The sequence below is a fragment of the Panthera tigris genome, chromosome A1 (assembly GCF_018350195.1).
Source record: "Panthera tigris isolate Pti1 chromosome A1, P.tigris_Pti1_mat1.1, whole genome shotgun sequence".
Classification (NCBI taxonomy): domain Eukaryota; kingdom Metazoa; phylum Chordata; class Mammalia; order Carnivora; family Felidae; genus Panthera; species Panthera tigris.
The window spans coordinates 12,375,101-12,383,306 of NC_056660.1; positions in this window are offsets into that span (position 1 = coordinate 12,375,101).

Below are 8,206 nucleotides of genomic sequence, written 5' to 3' on the forward strand. Positions count from 1 at the left end.
GATTATAGAATTTTCCTGGATACAGTTTAGTTAATAAAGTTCATTTTAAACAATGATCCAAGGAATTTTACATCTGGATAAATATTTGAATTAAGTTTTCCAGAACTGAAAAAAAAATAAGGACCTAAAAACTTCCATCTTTCATACAACCATAGCGTCACTAGGCAAAGTTGACCAATCCTTTGATTCGAGGCAGCCTGTACCAGGAGTCTGTATGAAAGCAGCAGCTGAGCACGATGCTCCTGGGACAACCAGACTGGCATGGAGCCTCCAGATGTTCCTCTTGTCTCTGGACCATGAACCAAAAATATGGGTCTTGTCCTGCTTGCTCAGACTTCCTGTGTTCCTTCCTTTAGACCTTGTACTGAGTGTCCCCTTCCAACTTGGACATTGGACTTGGGCTGCCCCAGATTGACCCCAACATACCAGTTCCTGACCCTTTCCTCTAGAAGATGTCACTACTTATCTGGGAACATCAATGCAATACTATAAAGCATCATATGAATTTTCATTACATTTTGTTAGAAAATCTGAAAATTAATGACTATACTTACACAAACATTTACCAGATAGTAATAACATATTATGTTATGAGTAATAATATCATGTTATGAGACACTCAAAGTAAAAAACAAAACTCTGACTGCAAATCCAATGAATTAATCTGTTAAAAATGGAGAAATGGCAATATGAATTAATCAGCTCAAAATCAAACATTTTTTCTCCTTATTTAGTTTGGAATTATTTAATAATCATAAAAAGTGTTTGGTTTCATGATTTAAACACAGATTTCCTAGCCAAGTAATATCATAGGCTCAGTGAGAAATACTTTGAATGTGTTGGCCCAGCTATCTAGCTTTATAAGAGGGCTGATTCATTCTAAGACAATTTGTGGGTGAGTAAAAAACTCCAAGATTTGATAATCTAGAAGATATAAGACATACACACATAAACTAACTAGAATGCTATTCTGTGAAGAATTTATTACAGTACATAATTAACTGACTTAGATAAGTGAGGTTAACATGTTTAAGAACACCTTAAAGTTAGTAGTAAAAAACTTTCACTACAATTGGGTGTGCTGTTGGACATCCAGTTGGATTAAGAAGAAACTATATTCTCAACTTGAATGAGATTCCATAGAAATGTAAAGATTAAATTAAAAATTGTGGACCATCTCTGATCCACAGTATCTAGGATCAGACTGGGCACATAACATGCTTACTCTATGCATTCTAAATAAACGAGTAAAGTGAAGACTTATGTGTGTCTATATGAAAATATCTTTCTGTCCAACTACTATACTCGGTTTCATCTCTAACTTTAAAAATATTGCCCCCCATTAAGAAAGTTATGGTAAAACAGGAATTCTACCACACCCCAATTCTGTACTATCGTAATCATAACCCCACCTCGCTTTTAGGTGTACATAAGTGAGAAATCAAAATCAAGAGTTTGGTCTGTCTGTTACCACATGCCCGGCCTCCTTGGGCAACCCCTGGGTTTGACTGCTTCATAGGCCTATTTGCATTGGCTTTCTGGTTTATTTTTATAGACCAGCACTGCCAGCTTTTAAGATTATTCAAAAATTATAGTGGCATATTTTATTTAATGCTTCACTTTCTTTATAAGAGTGGTTTTGGGTTTAAAAATACGAAACATCTCATAAGCCTGATGACTTAGGCCGTGACATGTTCAGCTTAATATAGGCCAACGGAGAAAAATTGGGTCACCACGTTCTGGACACACAGCCCTGGAAAATGTCAGAAGTTGGATGGTCTGTTCTTCTGTCTGGCCTCAGCTCAAGTAACTTCCTGAATAAATCCTAAGTACTTTAAAAAACAAAAATGACTCTTAAAAACTTATTTTCTTCTGAGTATGGAAGAAACACTGGTGATATTGGCTTTCCTGGAGCACCCTTTTCCTTCTGAATTTGAAAGTCACAGAAAAATCAATAGTTTAACAAAATGAGAATAAGAGATGAAATCTAGGAGATAATAATAATATAATATCACTAATTTTGTTTGTGCTAATGGAGGTCTGGGACTTCAAAACTATTATGTATCAAAATATAATTAAACATCATCTTTAGACAAAAACACTTGTATAAACACTTTGCTGCATTTTACCACTAAGGGAAAGAAAGCAAGGAAGAAAGGAAGGAAGGAAGGAAGGAAGGAAGGAAGGAAGGAAGGAAGGAAAGAAAAGAAAGAGAAAGAAAGAAAGAAAGAAAGAAAGAAAGAAAGAAAGAAAGAAAGAAAGAAAAGAAAGAAAAGAAAGAAAGAAATGGAGGGAAGAAGAAAAGGAGGGAGGGAGGAAAGAAGGAGCTAAAGAAAATAAAAATGGGGGAGGTGGGCTATTTGGTCTTGCTATTTGTTGAAAAAATGGTCTGAATTCTTGCTTCTCTGTTCCTGCAACCTCTGAATAAAGGTGTTGGTGAGTAGTGAAAAGGATGAAAGGAACACAGCAGGAAGAAGGAACTTAAAAGGCAAGGCTGATGAGTTTATGATATGAAACTCACAAGCTAAGCAGATAGTCCTTGAACAACTACTGAATGATGCCTTTTTTTTTCTTGTGTTCAGTTAATGCCTCCTCTTCTAACTTCAAGGGGTTCCTACTTGTGGCAATTATAACAATACACTACTCTGATCTTCTGCTCAGGGAGCTAATGCCCCCCTGGAACCACCACCCATTTAGTGCTGACGCTGCACTTCACAAAGGCTGTTCTGACCCAGTGAATGAACTTCGTAGGGGTATTGATATAGGCCCTTTCCAGCCAGGACACTCTCTATGGATGACTTTGCTCCAGGATTTCCCACTGGCCTGGCTAAATCTTTCTTGGAACTGCTCTGTGGCTCCTTATTCCCTCTCTCCTCCCACTGGTATCAGACCTCCAATATTGTATGGAGGCTCTTCTCACATTTCCCTGCTCCCTTTCTCAATAAATCTCTTGCATGTCTAATCCTACTTGGTATCTGCCTCTTGGAAGACATTAACTAAAATATTCACCTACTATCTTGCTTTTGTTTTATGGTCATAAGCAGGTATTTACAAACAGAAAAGCTGAAGCAAAGAGAGATTTAATAAACTGCCAAAGAGGATACTATAACTCAACGGCTTGAGGCTCCTGATTCCCACAATCTTTGATTTAACAAATATTTATTGAATGCCTTCTATATGCCTGGTTCCAGGCCTTATCTTAAGAAAAAAGAGCACTTCTTTGGGTGGTATGCTCATATTTGTGATATAAGATTGCTTGCTGCAAAGTGAAGAATGAATTGAAGGGGAGCAAGGGCAGATGAGAGGGGCCAGTTCGGAGACTGGTGCAATCGCCAAGGAAGAGATGATGGTGGCACGTGTGAGAACAATTTCAGTGTAGATAGAAGAGATGGGGAAGTATTTCATAGGGAAAACAGATTTTTGATTCAGCAGGTATTAACCCTGGGCCAAGCTCTGGGCTACGCTCTGGGAAGACAGAAAACAAAAGACACATTCTTAATTGTCCAGAAGCATTTGGTTGACTTCCATTCAAAGATGTGTGTGTGTAAAGGATCTTTTACTGTACTTCAGTACCTTAAAGACCAAAGACATAATGGAAAAAAAGAAAAAACCCAAACCCTCCACCACCAGTATAACAAGAAGATGGCCATAAGCCTAAACCACAGACTATGAAACACAGAAGTCAATTACCATGGAAAGCTCTGCCAACATGAGGGCACTGAGAGTGGCCCCAAACCTCAGACTCTGAACAGGATGCAGACTTCTCCAGAAATAAGCGTCACAATAGTGGAAGGTCTAGCCAATGATCCTTTGATTAGAATAACCAGTACTAGGAGAATTTGAGACAAGCAGGGAGTGCTCTTGTGTGCAGTTCCTTATCATGGAAGGAAGGCAGGAGAAGAAGGCTCATGAGCACAGGCTAATGTGCCATATTAACTTCTATACCCAGAAGTGAATGAGGGTAAAGGACCAAGGGGAATAACCAATCATCAGATCTTAACACAAAGGTTTGTGACTCACTAGGCTTCACTCTGAATCAACCTTCCCTTTAGCATAGGGGTTGCATTTAGTACCTGCTGGTCAAATCCAGCCATTGCTTGTTTTTGTTCCATGAGCTGGGAATGGTTTTTATATTTTTAGGTGGTTAAAAAAATCAAATGAAGAGTAATATTTTGTGAAACAAGAAGACTTCTGAAATCCATATTTCAGCATCCAGGAATAAAGTTTTATTGAAACACAGTGATATTCATTTGTTTACATGTTTTCTATGGCTGCTTTCAGGCTATTTATTTATTTATTATGGCCGCTTCCATAACAAAATATCACAGTTTGGGTAGCTTAAACAACATAAATTTGTTTTCTCACAATTCTGGAGGCTGAAAATTTAAGATCAAGTGCTGGTAGAGTTGTTTTCTCTTAAGGCCTCTCTCCTTGGCTCACAGACCACCTTCTCACTATATCCTCACATAGCCTTTTTCCTGTGTATGCACATCCTTGGTGTCTGTTCCTCCTCTTTTAAGGACACCAGTCCTATTAGACTAGGGCCTCACATTGATGGTCTCATTTAACCTTAATTGCCTCCTTAAAGGCCCTATCTCTAAATACAGTCACATTGAGAGTTAGGGCTTCAACCTACGAATTTAAGGTATACAATTTAGTCCATAACAGGTTACAACAGCCAGGTTGAGTAGTTGAGAGAAAGACTGTATGGCTTGCAAACCTAAAATATTTACTATCTGGTCCTTCACTTAAGAGGTTCTCCAAGAATATCCAAAAAATTGAGAGGAAATAACAGATTTGGTAACAGAGTATTATAAGACAGCAGAGTCCTCGGTTTGTCCTCCACCTCAGTCTTAGGCTCATATTATTCTTTGAAATCAGTAGATAATATTCAAATATGAGTAACAATCACAGAGGAACCACTGAGGGACATGTACAAAGAAACTCAGAAGAAAAAAGTGGAGAGGGGGTAGCAGATTTTAGAGTAGGAGGATGAGAACATAAGCGAACATGCATCTCAAAATAAATTACACGAAGAACTCAATAAAAATTCACAATGATCATTCTCCATCATTTCAAAGAAATTATATTCCACATGATCTTTTCTTACAAGTGTTTAAGCTACAGAAAAGACATATACCTATTAAAACAATGTATAATGAAACCACTTAAAAGCTAAGGCCTAAGCTTAGAAGAGAAGAGACTCTTTCTCTTAGAAGAGAAACAGCATAATGTTGAAGATGTTAAAGCTACATCTGAAGCCACAAAACTAAAAAAATTAGTTTAGACAGAAAACACAGGCAGTAGTTAGGCTTGAAGAATTTGAGAGGTGGAAAGTGACTGTGTACAGAGTATGAGGATAAATATGGAAGAAAAAGAAAAGTGTAACATACATAGAATTGGTGTTCTGGAGAAGAGAACAATAAGGACACAGAATTCAAACAGTAGCAGAAAAGTTTCTGAAATAAAAGAACAACTTAACTTTGCTACTTGATAGGACATACTGTGCTCCAGAAAATCTACAATGCTAAGTTCCAGTGAACTTGGCTGATACTGCCCTTTAAACGAATCATATAGGTGTCTGGATGGAAACAATCGAACCAGAAAGCAATGAACATTTGTCTACAGAGGTGTTAGGAAAATCAAATGTGAGCCCCAAAGCATCTGCCTGATCAAGTTGTTCTGTAAGTATAAAAACAACAGGTAGGATTGCAAGAATTCAAGGAATATCCAATGCACCTCCTTGAAAAATACAGTTTGTTAACAAAGACTACCAAGAGGAAGATAGAAGTGAAAAATCATCAGAGCTGGAGAAACCATGATACAAGGACAGGTAGTGGACACCGAATCCATTTAAATACGGAATCAAGGTATTTACACAGGCTTACATAGTTTTAGTTTTATAACTATAATTCACACAGTTAGGTTTTTATCCTGACAATGCCAAAATGATCATATAAAAACCATAATTCAAAAAGTGTGGGGAAGGGCATGTAAGAGGAGGTACAAATGTGCTGATTTCCTTATCTTTTATAACAAGAGTTAGCAGATAGTAAAGTTGAAATATGTAGTTTACAAAACCATAACAAACCCAATCACTTAATGGTTTTCATGTCTTCTATTAACTTTAAGGAATCTTTATGAACTGCTTTCTCATGTGTATAGAAATTTTTAAGGTTAGCAACTCCATTACTCTCACTGGATTCTTTTTCTTACCATCAAATAAAATTGAACTATAAAAAATTATGATGATGATTACATGTAGATTTGGCAAGATTGCTGCTAACACAAAGAGAACTTTTCCATGAATTAGAAAAAGGCAACATCTGCTGAAAAAAAAAATTACACAAAGAGGGTTCCCCTGGGTTTCTAAGTTACAAAAGACCCACCTTCCTCTTGATAGATGACCCCAGGATTTCAAAGCCTAGTCACTCCCTTGGAAGGGCTCCTCTGAGCAGGGAACAATCTACACAGCATGTTTTATTATTATTATCATTATTATTATTATTATTATTATTAATCTCATGACCATTTCTTTCTTCAATTTTACAACTTTGTCGAGGTATAAGTGACATAGAATAAACTGATAATTTAGTTTATGTATGTAACTATATATATCTATATGTATGTAAATATATTTACATAATTTATAATTATGCAATTACACACAATTATTATAATCATGCATTATGTTATATTGTAATTATTATGTTTTATCAGCAATTTAATATTAATTATTAGTTTATTAATTATACTAATATTATAATTATGCTATATTATTTATTTATAGTTATATATTTAAAAATATGTAAGTATATATTTATAAATATATAAATATTTAATATATAAATAATATATATTATATAAATATATAAATAAATATATATAATATATACAAAAATATATAAATATATAAAAATATATATTTGTTTATATAGTTATACATTATGATGTATATATTTATATATACAAATTATATAAATGTATATTTATATAATTATATATTATGATGTAATTTAGTTTATAATTTGATAATTTTGGACATACAAAGCCATCATCCCAAATAATTAACATATCTGCCTTTTGAAAGTTCCCTTGTCCCTTTGTAATCACCACTCACACTCTTTCCTGCCTCCTACCTCCAGTCCTCAGACAACCACTGATCTGACCATTATTTCATGCAGTATCTATTTTTTCTGGTTTCTTTTATTTAGCATAATGCATTTGAGATTCATTCGCATTGTTTTATGTACCAAGCTTTTGTTTATGGGATGCCTGGGCAGCTCAGTCAATTAAGCATCCGACTCTTGATTTCAGCTCAGGTCATGATCTCAAAGTTCGTGGGTTTGAGCCCTGTGTTGGGCTCCACGCTGACAGTGCAGAGTCTACTTGGGATTCTCTCTCTTCTCTCTCTGCCTCTCTATCTCTTTCTCAAAAATAAATAAATAAAAATTTTTTTAAAAAAAGAGTTCTTTTTCATTTTTACTGTTGAGAATTCCATTATATAGAGATATCACTATTTGCTTATGCATTCTTCTACTGATGGACAACTTAGGTAGTTTTCAGTTTTTGGTTCTACAATTAAAGCTGCTAGGAACATCCACTTGTAATTCTTCTTATTGATATTTTCTTATTTTCTCAAGGAAGTGGAGTGATGAAAACATGTGATAGGTATGTATTTAACCTTTTAAGAACTGCCAAGCTGTTTTCCAAAGTGTACCATTTTACATTCCCACCAGCAGTACAGAAGAGCTCTAGTTACTCCAGATCCTTACCAACACGTGGAATGGTCAGTCTCTTTAATCTTAGCCATTCTAATAGGTATGTAGTGGTTTTAATATTTTTTATTTTAATTTGCATTCCCCTAATAATTAATGATGCAGAGTCTCTTTAATGTGCTTATTTGTTATCTCTATACTTACTTTGATGAAGTGTCTTTCAAAGTATTTATCCATTTTTTATTCATATATTTTTTTCTTTATCCTTTTTATTTCTTTTCTTTTTTTTTTTAGAGAGTGCATGCAAGCAGGGGAGAGGGACACACACACACACACACACACACACACACACAGAATCTTAAGCAGGCTCCACACTCAGCACAGAGTCCAATGTGGGCTCAATCCCTTGGCCCTGGGATCATGACCTGAGCTGAAATCAAGTATTAGAGGTTCAACCAACTGAGCCACCTGAGAGCCCCTATTTGTCC